The following is a 17,126-nucleotide window of genomic DNA, read 5'->3' as shown; positions in this document are numbered from 1 at the left end:
TACATGATAAATGACCTTGATGCTGTATCTATCTTCCTCTAGCTATATTTAGGAGGTGGGAGGGTGGGGATGGATGTGTGTGTGAGTCAGGAGGACTGGTCCCAATAGTGTGTTTAGGTACTTTCAAGCAAGTATATAAAAAAATTAAAAGTGCAGTTATATTTGCCTCGGTCTGCTTTATAACTTACTCTTCTACCAAAGCGCGTTTGGAGTTAGAAAAGTAAATACAGACTTCATTACTTTAGGTCTGGAATTAGCCAAATCCGTTAGTTTTTTTCTACAATGATATGAACAATAAACATAGTTATGAGGTACGGTAGCCACCCATCTTCATCTGTTGGCTCATTTATGTGGCATTCCTATTTGTTCCCACCTACAACAGCATTAGGCAGTGGGCAGTGCTTAATTTGAGAAAGAAAGAGTGCCAGTACGCAGAGCTCTACACAGAAGCCCACTGCTGGGCAATTAGATGTTGGCATGTCAGATACTAATGCTGGTAGTTTAAATCCACGTTATTCTCCTTTAATCAGGTACCAGAAATTCCCTGCCCCTTTAGCTCAGTTTTGCACGTTCCTGCTTTTCCCAGTTTTGCAGTCTTTCTCTTCCTACATCTTTCCGAGCTATTTATTTTCCCTCTCTTGAGTTTGGTAAATATCTGATGGGGAAAATATGTGCTGGTTCTCCACCGGCAACCACTGGCTCAAATTAAGCACTGGATGGGTGATCCCACTGCAGCCAAAGACCAACTTCACTATGAGTGACAGCCTTCTGCCCTTTTACCAGGATCACACTCCCACACAAAGTAGTTACCTTCAGAGCCCCAGGGACTGCTATAGAAATGTATCCTTTTTGAGACCAAAAAATTGATTTGTTCTTTGCCAATATTCTTTCTTTTTTTTAGATTAACAAGAACTCGGCAACTTCCACAACAACAACATTTTGCAAAAAAACATACCAAATGGCTGACAGCCAATGCCAGACCTGTTAGCTTTGCCAATGCTTGAATTTTATAGTTGTCTGTGTATCTAACTCTCTGTTTTAGCGCACACTACACGCGGCGCAATATATCTGAGATATTTTCCAAAACTCTGAATTCTGCTTTACAATGATGAACAGCGCACATCACACGTCGCCTGTTATCAACCTCTTTGCTCATATTTCTGTTTCAGAAGCACGGACAGGGCGCGGTGCACATTTTCAATCCTTCCACTCCGCCTGCCTCTTCAAACATTTTTGTTTAAGAACCGGCAGAGGCTACTATCAGCTGTTCTGTCGAGATATCTATTTCAGGACCATGGACAGGGCACGATGGTTTCCATGAGCTGTCCGGGCCTGATATTATTTTCATTATTTCTATTTCGTAACATTGGACAGGGCACAATAGGAGCTATCTGTGTTTTCTGTAGACTGTCCGGTCAATATTCCTATTTCAGCACCATGGACAGGGTCACAGCGAGCGCTACCTGTGGTTTAGAGGCTTTCTGTCAATATATCTATTTCAAGACCGTCGGCACAATATGAGCTAACAGCGGTTTCTATAGACTATCCTTTCAATACTTCTATTACAAAAGGTTGGATAGGGCACAGTACATGCTAGCCGTGGTTTCTATAAGCTATCCTGTCAATATGGGTGTTTCATTCAGAGCCATAGATAATACGGCCCTGCCGTGGTATCTCTGGGCGATTCTGTTCATATGTCTATTTCAAAGCCATGGTCCGTGCACAATGCACCTTTTTTTGATTCCCTGCATGCCTGGTTTTCTGTTTCAGAACACTCGGTAGAGCATATTGCACACTTTTCATGCCATCTGCCTGCGCCTAGCTTTCTATTGCAGCACCATTGGCCCGGCACAATACACGTATTGCCATCTGCTATGCCTCGCTTTCTGTTTCAGTACCACGGTCAGGGCACAATGCACCTGTTTTTTTTTGTATTCCCTGCAGTGCCCAGTTTCCTGTTTCCTGTTTCAGGGACATACATGCAGCATAATGCACACTTTTCACATCATCTTCCTTTTCTAGCTTTCTGTTTCAGTACCACAGTCAGTGAACAATGCACATCTCGTCTTGTTCTCTGCTGTGCCTAGTTTTGCTGTTTCAGTACACTGGATAGAACATGTTTCACATGTTTTCTGTTTTTTTTTCTTTGCTCGTTCTCTTTTGCAGGTCCATGGATAGACAATAAATCAAATTTTTTTGGTTATTTGCTTGTGCCAAGCTTTCTGCTTTATGACCATGGGCGGTGCATAATGCTCACCCCTTTTGGATATCTAAATGTGCCAACAGACCTGACGGAGAGTTTGCCAGACGAAAACACTGTCAGAAAAGTGATGGGTATCCCGTCCACCTTATTGTAAGTGCATAACATCCGTCCGGATATCCATCATGTTTGTGACAGAGTACCCCTCCGCCAAACTCTAAATCAGGTAGTAGATTTCTATTCCAGAACCTTGGAGAGAGTACAATACACATTCCGGTTACTGCTGTGACCAGCTTAATTTTCAGCACCCTGGAGAAAGCGTGAGGCTCATCTTTCTGAATAGCTGCCTGTGCCCTGGTTTCCTCATTATGACCATGGCCAGGGCACACTAGTCAGTCTTTCTCTAGCCTTTCTACACCACTATTTTTATTACAGAATTACACATATGGTACAGTGGTTAAAGGTAAATGAAAATCACTCTCTTAGCCTACTCCAAGTGCAGAATATGATTATTAGCAAAAAAGCAAAGGAGCTAGTTATCATCAAACAAACCAAAGTAGCTTTGCACTCACAAAGTTATTGACCATATCATGCGTACATAAATATACATTTTCTCCACATAGAAACTACTAATAACAGGATCTAAGACATGTGCCCCTGGTTCTAATGAGAAAAATGCTGAGGGCCAGATTCACAGAACTAACTTAAGACAAAATCCTAAACTTACTACATTTGGTATTCACAGAAGTTAGGATTTTGTCTTAAGTTTGTCTTAAAACAAACCTAAGACCGACTTAAGACAGACTTAAGACAGACTTAAGAAAAACTTAAGACAGACTTAAGACAGACTTAAGACAGACTTAAGACAAACTTAAGACAGACTCAAGACAGACTTAAGACAGACTTAAGTTAGGATTTTGTCTTAAGTCTGTCTTAAGTCTGTCTTAAGTCTGTCTTAAGTTTGTCCTAAGTCTGTCTTAAGTCTGTCTTAAGTTTGTCTTAAGACAAACTTAAGACAAAATCCTAACTTCTGTGAATACCAAAAGTAGTAAGTTTAGGATTTTGTCTTAAGTTAGTTCTGTGAATCGGCCCCTGAGAGTACCTGGAGGATTCTGACTTTCTCGCTGATGAGTGAAAACAAAGCTTCAACTCTAGCACAGGAGAAGGCCTACACATCTTGGTAAAACACAGGTGTACATTATAAATGTGGTTTTAAAACAACATGGTGACTGTAAAAGTGGCAGTCCACCTTTACAGTAACAAAGATATCGACGTAAGCAACAGACAGATTTAGAGCTTGCCATCAACCAAGGTGGTGCAGATACCTCCACTACTACACAAACAGTGTAAATCTTTTCAGGTTTTCGGTTCTCTGCAACACTGGTGGAAAATTTCCAATTATAGTGGCTGTCTCTACCAAGGGCCGAGCTCCTGTAGGAAAGAAAGCATGCTGACAACATTCTGGAAATGCCTACTGTACGTGGTAAAACTTCCACTGTCCTTGTGTGTATTCTGTGTGTATCTTCAGAGTCTATAAACCCTGGGGCATATTTATGAGAGGGCGGCACCACTAATTTTGATGCACTGGCATTGCAGACATTACTCCACAGCTAAAAATTGATGCACGTGGCCAAAGGCGTCAGTTCTTGTAGGCCTGTTTTGGAAAATACGTGTGGCAGAACTGGCTGCACCACTAAGAGAATAAAATATGCAATGGAGGTGTTCACCCATAAACTCTAGCGTAAAACCCATACAGTGACATTTATCGTTTTGTAAATATGTGACACATCATTGACAAGTGGCATGCAGAGCCTGAAATGCGTCATAATCCCTGTACATGGGCAACCCAGGAGTAGGAAATGACGCATTGGCTGTGGTACATAAAGACAAGCCATACAAAACAGTTTGGCAAGCACAACAACGCCATGGAGGTGCTTATTTTGTAGCTGGGAGTTGCGAAGAAACCCCCACCACCACCCCCAGCCCCACCCAAACCACTAGGCAGCCTAGGAGAAGGGAGGATGAGCTCATCACATACCACCACTCAGGAGGAAGTTCATAATAGAACTGTTGAACCAGATATCTCCATGGCTCCAGCCACCCACTGCCATGACCACCAACATCCATCCGCAGGTCAAGCTGATGGGTGCCCTCCACGTGCTGGCATCTGGTTCATTCCAGATCACGACAGCCAGACTGGCAGGAATATTGCAGCCATCTTTCCCAGCCTTCCCACCCTCTGTCCCGGATGCCATCATTCACCTACCAACCTAGTACCTCCTCTTCCCCAAGACACAACAACAGCAGCTGAAGACCAAGCAAGGTTTCTATGCCATTGCCAGATTCCCAGATGTGCTAGGTGCTCTGGATTGCATGCATGTGCAACTGGTTCCCCCTGCAGCAACATCACACCTGTACAGGAACCAGAAGCACACCTACTCTGTCAACATCCAGGCCACTGTTGACCATTGGGTGATGTTCCCCAATGTGCTGGCAAAATACCAAGAGAGTGTGCATGATGCCTATATCTTCAGGCACAGCGTCATCAATGAACGCTTCCAGAATGGGTGATATAGGAATGGCCAACTTGTTGATAAGCAAATCAGAGGTACATAACAGGCCTACTAACAGTAAGCAATGTAGGACAAAATAGCCATCACTGTGTCTGTTGATGGAGATAGGGTCATATGTGTGAGGGGTATGCCTCATACATGTACTAGGCATCATGGTACAAGTGTAATTCAAACCCCCAAGTCACACAAATTAAGACACATAAAGCCATTTTGAGTGCCTTTGAGTGGCGTAACCGTACAGATCAATGCAACACTGGGAAAATGCAGTGTACCATCATTGTGTGCAATGGAAATGCTCCATGGGCATTGAGGAGGTGCCGCCATGCAACACCCATGGTCAATGAGGCAAGTCATGTATCCCACACCAGGTAAACTTCCAAATGTGACATATCAATTGGTCTCCCCAGGTGATGTGTAACAAGGACAAATTACTGAAGTCATCACATTCACTCCCGATTCCCATGTGTCCGATATTCTGTGGCAAGCTTACATAGAAGATCAGGCCTCTGAGGGTTCACCATGTGTGGGTAGGTGCCCCCTCCTGCACAAAGACAATCTCACATGCAATGCAGGCAGCCAAGCACCATGGTGCAAGTGTGCCCTTTTTTGTGCTTGGCAGCACATTGTGTGCCTGTGTAGGCTGAAAGGTCAGGAAAGTCCGGTATGGAATAAATACTGTGCACTACTGCCCTTTCTCAGTTACACAGTGCAGTGCAGACAGGTGACCTGCTGCACTGAACAGTGCCACTTCCACAAATATCTGGGTCCTGGTGTCATGTACACATAGTGGTAACAACGCACTGCAACTTATAGAAAATGTTGTCCCATATTGACATGCACTTACTAATCTGTGTATGGCAGTAGCGACAGAAAGTCAGTGAGTAGCAACGTGTCATTTCACTCTGTGTGCATGTATGGAACCACTTCATCTGCACTGGGTAACGTATCACGAATTAAACCATGTGGCATGACAGACAAGCCAATATGAGTACAAAGGCACCATAAGAATAACTCTGAGATTAGTGTTTCCTCACTGGTGTAGCTACTCCTGATATCAGTCAAAGGTCAACAAGGTCAGTGATGTGAGAACAAGTACTGTGGAAATGAGCAAGTGTGTCACACATTGTAGCATAGTTGCATGATGACCAAAGTATCAGAGCAACACAGCAAGAAAGTAGAAAGGCCATGTGTGGCATGCAATGTCAGTGTAGGCCCCAGATGAGTAAATGTCAACACTGGATAACATTATGACACCAGCAGTATAAAACACACAAACGTCTCAGCAATACTGACTGTCTATATACACACATACATGTAGGTTGACAGCCACATTGACTGATGTAACCAATGTGATAGCTCACCTGTTCTGTGGCGAAAGCAGCTTAAATGAAAAGCAAATTAATCCAGCAATGTGAAAATAACTAAGTAAAACACAATGTTGCCACACATGTCATACATCAGTCATCAACATAGAATAAATTCCAACCTGGACAAGCACCACAGTGTATTCAGGATAACAATCTCAACATACATTTTCCACAGCAATGAGTAAAAAACACAACATAGAAGATCACAATCCCCTACAAATTAGAGTTACACTCACACATACATGTGAAAAAATAAGGTATTGTGTCTACTTTTGGAGTAGACAGCTCCTTGTAACAACATCAGTGTGTCCCACATAAAGATGGCCCACATTGCAACACATATGTGTCAATCAAACTGCGCCATGACAACTACTGTTTATTTATTTATTTACAATTTTTATATAATGCAACCCTCATCCAAAAACTCCCTATCTTTTGAACTGTGAGGACTGACAAGAATTTAAGAATAAACTACTAAGAAAAACGTATCCTTTCAAGAAACAAGTTTTTAGTTTTTTCCTAAACCATAGGTAGTTTTCGGTAAAGTGAAGGTCTAAAGGAAGAGTATTCCAATGGTCCGCTGCCAGATGAGAAAAAGAACGGCCACCTGTTCTGACTTTTTTAAATCCGTTTTGCTGTGGCGAGCACCAAGTTTCGTGTTCTCAATTTGTGTGCCAGAATGTAAAATTTCACTTTGTCTAGAAGAATTCCAGGACTAGTGCTATATAGTGACCTGTGTGTATGGCAAAGAAGCTTGAAGCTGGCTCTTTTACTTACTGACAGCCAATGTCGGGTTGCCAGGCAGGCTGCAGCCAAGCTATATCTGTCCATATTACAGATCAGCATGGCAGCCACATTCTGGATTACCTGGAGTCTAGTGAAGAGATAATCCACCATGCCCACATACATGTCATTGCCATAATCCAGTCTGCTGGTTATCAATGCCTGAACTATCATTTTAGCTAGTCAACCGGTAACCACCTGAACAGCTGTTTTAGTAGTTTGAGGATCTCATAGCATTTTCCTCAGGTGGCCATAACATGTTCCTGCATTGAGAGTGAGTTGTCACTGATGACTCCAAGATTTTTTTGCTGATTTCTTGGGAATTGTTGCTTCTCCTAGAGAAGTAGGCCACCAGGTTGAGTTCCATATTCGAATAGTATGATTTCAGATTTCCTAGCATTAAGTTTAAGACAGTGGTCTGTCATCAAATCAGCAACTTCTGAGAGGCAGTTGGTCAGGTTGCCTCGGATTTCTTCATGTTGTTCCCCCATGGAGATGACTAACTGTGTATCTTCCGCATACAAGCAGATCTTAAAGCCCCATTTCCTTACTGTCTTTGCTAGAGAAGAGACGTAAATGTTAAAACGAGTCGGACTCAAACAGGAACGTTGAGAGACCCTTCTTTTGGATAGATGGGGTCGAGATCTGATAGTACTCAGCTGGACAGTTTGAGTTCTATTCTCTAAGAACAATCCAAACCACTGTAGGGCTTTAGAATGGAGACCAATTTGATGGAGTTTCCTGATCTACTGACTATGCGAGACAGTGTCAAAAGCCGCCGACAGGTCAAGTAGGATCAGGACGTGGCATTCTCTGGCAACTTCTCAGCAAAAAGAATAGTTGAAGCCTGCCAATAAATAGCATAACAATCAATGTGTCATGGTTAAACTGCACCAAATGTATGCACCAAAATCACATGTTAAAGTAAGTAAACTATGAAACGGCTGTGTCAATGTCATGTAGGCCACCAACAACATCAGTGGTTTAAAATGGACATATGTATATGTGAGTGTTAAACATGTTGGCAATGTCACAAACTACCTTGGACCAACTAGCCAAATATCTGATCAATAGTCTGTCACTTCACACAAATAGTAAGTTCACATAACATAAAGTGATCAGGAACATCTCTAGATACCCATCACAGTAGGCTACTAGATAAACATGAAAGTTAGGATGTAAAAGTGTACAATGTAGCAGGCCATGCTCATCGTTTGCTATTACACTGAAAACTGGAAGAGACATGTGTAAACCTAAGGCCAATTGCATAAGTAACACATGTGAAGTACTGAATGAAATGTGTATGAGTCATGCAATACACATAACACACATAGACAGGATTGTAGCTGTAACAGAGAGCAAAAGCTTTGACAGTTGTAACTTATTTTTAACTTTCAGCTGACCAAGGATATGGTCACTAGCAGGGCAGGACTGGCTACCGGGTGTTTTGGTGTGCTGCAGAGCTGGGGGCTGATTTCACTGCGGTGTGGGCTGATTTTGTGGATGGGGACCTGCGTGTGCTCCTAAATAAACAAAGCAAAATGAATGGTTTTAAGCACACGCAGGTCCCCGTCAACTAAATTAGCCCCTAGCTTGGCAGCACACCAAAACGCCCGGTAGTCAGTCCGGCCCTGGTCACTAGCCATAGGTCATGACCCCAATTGCGCATCCACAGACTGAGCTGGAATGACAGTACAACCAGGCACTGGTCAAGACCTGCAACATCATGGAGGGAACGTTTGGTGCGCTGAATTTCTGGTTCAGATGCCTGGACATGTCAGGGGGAGATTGCTATACTTACCACCTATGGTCTACAAGATCAGCCTAGTATATGCCATTCTCCATAACATATAGCTCAGGACAAATGTCCCGTTGGACAAGGACCATGATGAGCACGACCCAATGAAGGATGAGGATGGAGGAGAGAGACAAAATACAGTGACTGGGACACATTGTGCAGAATGTCTTTTCTCCAAGTACATGTACCTCTCTTAATGTACATGGAATTTGATGGACAGAATGTCTGAACATAATTGGAAGGTTCAACACGGAAATAAATATTTGAATCCATTATTTGTGTTGTCATTTATGTCCCAGTCCCAGTTAAGGTCAACTCACCCAAATCTTATCAAATAGAAGTTGGCATCAAAATGTAATAATCATGATGTTGAGCAACACGGGGCCATGCGTCTCTTCTATCAATTGCACATATACAGAAATGCAATCTGAAACAGTGTACTGCATGAAAGGTAAATGTTAAGCATGCCACATTTCCTATTCCAAATTGATCATTACTCCCCCCTAGCATATGACCAGGGAAGAGCTGCACAGCTAGCAGTCTTGCTATATTGTGCAGCAGCAAAGTGTACTACATTAGATGGCACTCAGTGTAGTTAGGAACACAAACGACCAACTACTATACCTGAGAATAACTTCACATTGTAGTGTGTCTCACCAATGTGTTTTATCGTGCAGAATGACGGCATTTTGCTGGAAATCATGTTGTCGCATATACCATCAGAGATAATGAATGACTGTTGTCATGGACAAAGGCCTGCTGTCATTAGAACATGTAAAATGTGTCACTTGTAAAGAACTCAAAAATTCATGTGAAGCTTTCCATAAAACAGGAGAAAGCATTCCACTCCATTGACAGGACACTAACACTAGGCATGCCGCCACTGTTCTACGAGCCGTAATCGTGCAGGCTCATTGGGAATGCTCCACCAGCAGGCAATCTTCCACTGGCTTCAAGTAATTCTCCCTCAACCACTTGAATAGCGCGTCCTGATTGACGCTGGTTCCCCGCTGTGTTACAACTGTATTTTGGCTGCAATTAAGGAGAGTCCCAGCTGGCAGTGCTCCAATGGACCTTGAACAAGCCTCGCTAAAAATCTCACCGGCTGCGCAACGGCTGTTGCTAAGTCAACCGGGCACAGCACATGCTGGTTGCTCCTAAATAAATCTCCTGAAGGTGGAGTCCCTTTCCCTTCATTTTAAGAATTGTTTCCAGATCCACAGGGTGATCCACCTGCCCTCACTAGTTGTTCTCTTCTTATCTGGGTTGATTGTATACCCCCTTCACTCGCCAGATACTTGGTGCTCACATACCTTGTCCTGATGATGAGCTCACAGTCATAGAGGTCGAAACGCGATAGACTGTAGACATTACTCCCTTTTTCACAGTATATAAAAATAACTCTAAACATCTTTTTCTGTGTTTTTTGAATGCACGTTCGTATCTTTCATTCATCACTGCACATTTTCTTTTACACAATTGTGAGCTCTGGATCTTGTTCTAAATTAGCTAAAGACTTTATATGCTTTCCAATAAAAGTGTGCAATAAATAAATGAATTGCCACATAACCATCGGGTCTTTGCCTGTTCTTACCTTAGCCTGGTGCCTTCTATTCCATTGGGCCAAGAATCTCTCTTACCCACTCTTCAATTAATTTGTTTTTTTCTTTTTGCATATACTGATCTTTGACTTTAGTGAACCACTGTTTTCTGCAATAAGGTTTACTACCTAAGGTTCTAGTGAATATAAGGCATCTTCTTTGTTTTAAAATCTATTTCCACAAAACACAGCACATGTGAACTATTACCTGGCTACATTTTCACACATACCACATCATGCTATAGTAGATAAAAGACACATTTGCCATGCATTGCTCAGCAATGCAATGAGGAACAAAAGCCTGTAAAAACGCAAAATGAGCAAATGACATTGTACAGTGAGTAAATATCCAGACCAGTATGACATTGGATAGGTTATATGAAACATCTGAACACCTAAAGAGTACAGAGATGTCAAGAGTGTGATTTCACTTGGATCAAAAGTCAGACAAAACCGCATGTCCATACACACTAACTTACTGCACATTGTTAGATGGAGGGATTTTAATATGAACTTACCTTTGCATGGCAGGAGTTGCTACCTCTGACCTAAGTGTACAAGTGCATTGTTGAGAAGATCACAAATCTTGTATCTACCCAAAGATGAAATGTAAGTTGAGTGTGTGCCATTACATATGCCTGTGTCAGGGAATGCAGTATCAATGGACCAATAGGCACACACAAAAGCCTGCCCTCACAGTAGATGTACTGCTACTAATGTTGACAGGAGTAGGACAGAGATCATGTGTTAATGGCATCATCATGTTAATTGAACATCACAAGTACCATTGACTATTTGGCCATGTTTCACTGCAGTGATGACTAATGGCTCACTCGCCTATTCCAAATGTCTGTTGTTGTGTGACACACTCATCCTATACCTATATCATGTTTTCAGGTATATGTGTGCATGATAGCACCATGTGTCGAACACATGTGCCTGTGCAAGACATACACAATAGAAAGTCTGCAAAGTGTAACAGTGTGCACATGCCGAGATTGTGTCTGCTGCTATAGTGTGTTCAGCTAACAGACCCTCTGTCACAGTCCAAAGTGAGTGTAGTACCAAACAATGTGTGATGACTGGGTGTGTGTCCTGCACTTCATTTATTTTGCCACCTTACATATGTGGATCACAGTATAGTCTACATGATGTCCTGTGTAAACAGAGGGGCATACAATGGGCATGGCCACACAGTGCAGCACAGATATTCTCTCTGTGTCACAGCTGTGTTTGTGAGCACATAGTAAGAATTGTACAGTGTCTAACATAACACTTTAAAATGTTGCCTATTGACCTGTGCTGGTGCTGGATTGGCTACTACTTGCCCCGTAAGGCAAGGATGCAACTGTTACATGCATGAATGTATGTGACCCTAATGGTGCGTCTTACTGATAACCAAAATATGCTGTGAGCCCTAGTGCTCCATCTATGTCTACTGCTGTGCAAAGGGCACATATAAAATTGAAGTTAAGATAAGATGTTAAGGTTTAACTACATTTAATATCACTCCTTTGAAGATAGTACTTACTGACGCATTTCAGGTTTGCCTGGTGTCATCTGTTTGTAAATGCACATATTACCATCTGATGCAAATGGTTGTCCACATGCAAATTTCAAGGAACCCCTCTCTGGTGCAATTCAGTGATTTGTTATATATACTGGCACTCGTGATTACTCCCACTTGTCTAGCCTACTCAAGCTGGACTTGTGATGCTCAAAGTATAGGCAAACAAATTTGTGCCACACATATTGTTTCAGACACAAAGCCCAGACTGCAGATGTGTCTGTACCACAACATACCATGGTGGAAGTTGCCTAGTTTAGTGTGAAATTTGATGTCTGCTAGACAATCACAGGTGTCATATTGCCCTAACACTATATCTATCATATCTATCCAGTTAATCGGTAAGCAGGATGCCACATACACTGTAGACTGGCTGAACCAGGCAGTTTCTATGCTTTCCTGAGTGTGTATTTCATTCATAAGACATCTTATGCAGGAATCCAGATAGATGGTCTGAATTTAGATATTATGCATAATAGGGAATACAATAGTGTATCTCATAGGCATAGCAACGCATGTATTTGACTGAAAAGATGCCTAATCTGCAGCTACTTACGTTCACCCAAGTATACTACAAACCGCCAAAGGAACAAAAACGTTGGAATGTATCTACAAATTACAATATGTATGTGTTTTTCACATAAATATATTTTGAATCAATATGTCACCATGAAGAAGGCAAAACCTCACACATAGGCACATTTTGACCACTGAAAATTCACACATACGGGTATATTAAGCCTATCAAGTGAGAAAAGAGAAACAAGTGAGCCCAAGGAGTGTTAATCATGCATTGGCTATCACTGTACCGATGTGTCATAAAAAATTACGCATTTGTCAAAAATGGGCGAGATACACCCAGGAAATGATGCAATGGTTGTGGCAGGCTGCAAACTAGGAAGTGTGAAGTTACTTTCACTTTCACTTATAGTCTGTGAGTCTATGCTGGCTGTTGGAGGTGTTTTGTGGAGTGGATTGGCTTTTGAGGAGTATTTTGGACTTGTCGGTGTCCGTGTTGTCCCTGTGTTGTGCCAATTGTGTTAACTGTGTATTGTATTTGTTAATTGTATTGTTTTTGTCATTGTATTCTTGGGTGTATACCTATTCAGGGGTTTCATATTTTAGGGCTAGGGGTAAGGTATAAGGGGGAATAGAGCGGGTTGGGCCATGTCAGAAAGGATAGAACAAAGAACCTGTCTGAAGAAGAGTTTGGGGGCCTGCTTTGACTGCTGCTGCATAATGTGCCAAACATGATTGCTTCGAGCAGTAAAGTCAGCGAGGGCTACCCCACCAAGGAGCACAAGGAGCGGGGGGAAACCAAGGTGTTTGGTGTCGACAGCACCGTACACCAGCTCAAGCACTGATTGGTGAATTGATGACCGGGGAGGCCGATCTCCTAGACCACTTTGGCATGGTAGCTGGAGGCTCCGTTCATAAGTACGTATTTACCACATTCATGTAGTTGAGTGCGTATCAAAATAATTTTAAATCTATTTCTTAACAGTAAGGGCAGATACTTTAAGGGGTAGAGTGCCAAAATACAGGGTTAATCTGTTAAATTGTACCACCATGCCCCAAAAGGGCTGTTCACAGCAGCGTAACAATAGCTCCTGCAGTGAAGGAGAGCCCCAGAGCTCCTGGTGCCCCCTTCGGCACTGTGCAGGGACGGTGGGTGCCTGGCCTGAGAGCTCTTGACTAAGTCCAGAGTGTGGGGGCCCCCCTCCATGTACTTTGCGGTGGGGCCCCCTCAAGTTTCATAATGCCACTGACTGGACAAGGTTTTGTGGTCTTAAAAAATTATTTCATATGCATGTACTTGTATACATTACCTGAATTCACATACATGCTTGTACAGAGCATGAACGGTTGATGTTGAAATACCCTGCACAGGCGACATGTACAGAGCTAAGTAATGATCAGTCTCCTATCATGTTGACCTTCTAATGTGTGCTGGATTATTCAGCACACCTAGAGAGTTGGACATGGCAATGAAATTACTTACAGATGGTGGCCCTTTCAGGATGGGAATTTGATATAGCCATCAACGGGATGCACCCTGTTGCAAGGTAGCATGCTTTGAGCCTACTCTTCACTCTTCACTTCAATGTTCCATACGGTACATATATGTCCTTTATTATTCCATCTCATCCTTACCAGATGATACATGTCTAACTGCTGGATATACCAGATCATTGTGATGTCATTTTACTGTGCATCATACTGTGCATCATACGTAGACAGTGTGTATTCCCAATATTCACAAAGCAATGTTCACTTTTTTGTCTTATAGGTGGTCGAGCACCATACACCTGGGGTGAAGTCAGGGATCCTAATGCTACCAGTGAGTGTAAATGGTATATGGTTGTAGCTCTGTAACGATTGTGTGTGATCTAAAATAGTCGTAACATTGTGATGTGTATGGGGTATCATCATTCACCTGTAACCAATTTACAGTAAATGTAAAATCACAACTGATGTTGCACACAGTAACATTTTAAATTGACAAGGACGTATGTGAATGTGCATGCAGGGGCAATGTATGCAGGCCCACATGAATCATCCTTCTTAACCTGCTATGGTGATGTTTGCCCACCTACTGTTTGGATGCTTATGGCACATGTACCATCACCTGCTACTAAATATACAGATGGTCAGAAGTTCTACTGTCTTACACCCATACCATAGCACAAACGTAACAAACTACAGTTCAACAAGTGTTCCAGTAAAGTGGAATGAGTTAAGCTGAGCCTGTCTGGACACGGTATGCTTGCCTATGCCCATATTGGAGCATGAGACAGCTGCTGGTGAGGTGTAACACATATCCCAAACAGCATTAACAATAGTTAACATTACAGTGTCATGGAATCATAATTACAGTAAAAATCTTTTTTGAAATACAACTTATAAAACTGTTGTTTAGCATCATTCTATGCTCATATATGCAGCATACGTTTAACCTTGATACTAAAATGAGTTCAATGTGAAAGAATATAGGCACGATCAGGCATTTTAAAATGTTATGTGATCCACACATGTACCAGTAGCTATGTGTGAAGTCAAAATTCACATTCAGACAACTTGTGTGACCGTGCTAGCAGGCTAGCCATCTCAAACCAACAATCCTTCCAATAAAAGATGCTGCATATGTTGTTGTGAGGGGGGTAAATTTATTCATAATCATTGGTAAGAGTAATCACATTTTGTATCTTAAAGTGTTTTGCTGTAAGGTTGTGAGTACATTGTCAGTAGGAATCACTTACTTTGTTTTACCACTTTTGCCACAATTAACTTGAGGTATGGCAGCTGTAATCCTTCCTCAGGGGTACCTGTGGATCCCTTAGAGTAGTCCATATAATGCAAAGTGTGAGATGGGGTGACAGCAGAATGCTTATACAAATGCCATGGGGGATCTAATGATGTAGGACAGCAACTCTATTTTACCCTGGTGTTGGACGGTTAATCTTCAAACTGCCTGTCTGATGCACATTGTGAGTGTAGATGTCCACATGCAGAGTATGGACATATGGCTGGGCAGGTCGTGTCAAGATGTAAGGAATCCTACATCAGTGCAAATACATTAGGTTGGCGTACATGGGCACATATCACCAGTTTGCACATGGAATTGCAGTTAAATGTTTTACTCATGGCCTCATATACCCAATGTCCAATTTCTGGGAAACATTCATACATTGGCAGGGAGTTGCTGATTTTGAAGCAATGTGGAGAGGACCACATGCAGGTCTGCACTGTGTCAGCAGCATACATCCCATTACATTGCTCACTTACTGGTGGTGTTACTTCTACTGGCTGGCACAAACCCTGTCACCCTTGACTCATGGTGGAAGATTACCTACTAGATACAGCACTAAGTACTTGTACACATGAGATTTGCAGTATGCATGCACACACTCCTGACATGGATAACCTTTTCGTCAATGTGCATCAAGGAAAGCAGCCTTGCTGACGTGTACAGACAGTTGGATATGTTAAAGTCACCATGGTTTTGCTAGACCTGTATACCATAAGCTATATGTTAGGGTTTCTGGTATTTTTCGGAGTCAATATTGGTGAAGTGTCCAACTGGTCTGTTTTACGGGCGGTAGCTACCCATCCTCCAGCTATGTTTTGACTACCTGGCACAGAGTCAGCAAATGCAAATAGGACTTTCCACATATTGCCATGGCAGTGGATATGCATGATGCTTGACCAGTTCCACCCAGAGCATGTGATAGGGACTGGGGCACAATTTCCTTGAGATGCTAAGAAGTGGTTTTTGTATTAACACATCCACCATAGTCTAATTAGTCCTATCTGTCACAGACAAACAACATACTTGTTCATGGTAGTCCATTTATTTACAGGTGTGTACATAGTCAATTTCAAAGTAGCAGTTCTTGCTGCAACAATCCTAAAATTGTTTGAGTCCAGACATGTGACATGTCGCGGTGAGGAGTATTTCAGTGAGAACGAGGTCCAATATGCCATTATGGAAGGTAGGCCTCATCAACAGTCCACCAATAGATCAGATTAACAGGTGTGCATACAAAAAGGGGACAGTACCAGGTGAAAAGGGAGATGGCATGATGTTAAACACTGGTTCAATGAGAAATGGGCATAGAGGCACAGACAAATGTTACTGGGCAGTTCATCACCGGGGAGTGGTGTAGTCCACATCTTTACCCTCTGATGTGTGTTGTGCCTCCCCTGAGGCTAGTGGTGTTTGTACAGGAGGCATACACACATCAGGGGCTGAAGATATGACACCCCTGTCCCATTACCGTTGGCCTGTGCCAGCAAAGAGGGCAGCAGATCACTGACAAGGGCCTGTTGGCTTGTCAGCCATGCATCAACGTCACATTGGAAGGCACCCATAGTAGCAATGTAGGAGTTCTGCTTCTGTTCCATAGATTGGAGGATGGTATGGATGTCCCCCAGCTGGGAGGCAACCTCACTGGTGTCACATTGGCAGGGATGTTGTTGTTTCATCTGCCTCATGGCACCAACAAGCTCAGCCAGGGACAGTTCCATTCTATGGAGCGTAGGGTAGGTGCCTTTGATTGCCTCAGAAGCATCCTTATTGGGACTGAGACACCTACGGACTGCCTCTATGGTGCCCGCAAGGGTCTCCATCCCTGCCCGCACCTCATCTACCATCTGCCACAGAACTCTTACCACTCGCCATTGGAAGACAACTTGGGGGTCCTTGGAGTCCAGGGTTGGGCTTTGGCTGGCAGGTGG

The sequence above is a fragment of the Triturus cristatus genome, chromosome 9 (assembly GCF_964204655.1).
Source record: "Triturus cristatus chromosome 9, aTriCri1.1, whole genome shotgun sequence".
NCBI classification, from domain to species: domain Eukaryota; kingdom Metazoa; phylum Chordata; class Amphibia; order Caudata; family Salamandridae; genus Triturus; species Triturus cristatus.
The sequence above is the reverse complement of the archived record's forward strand: the minus strand, read 5'-3'. Positions refer to the sequence as shown.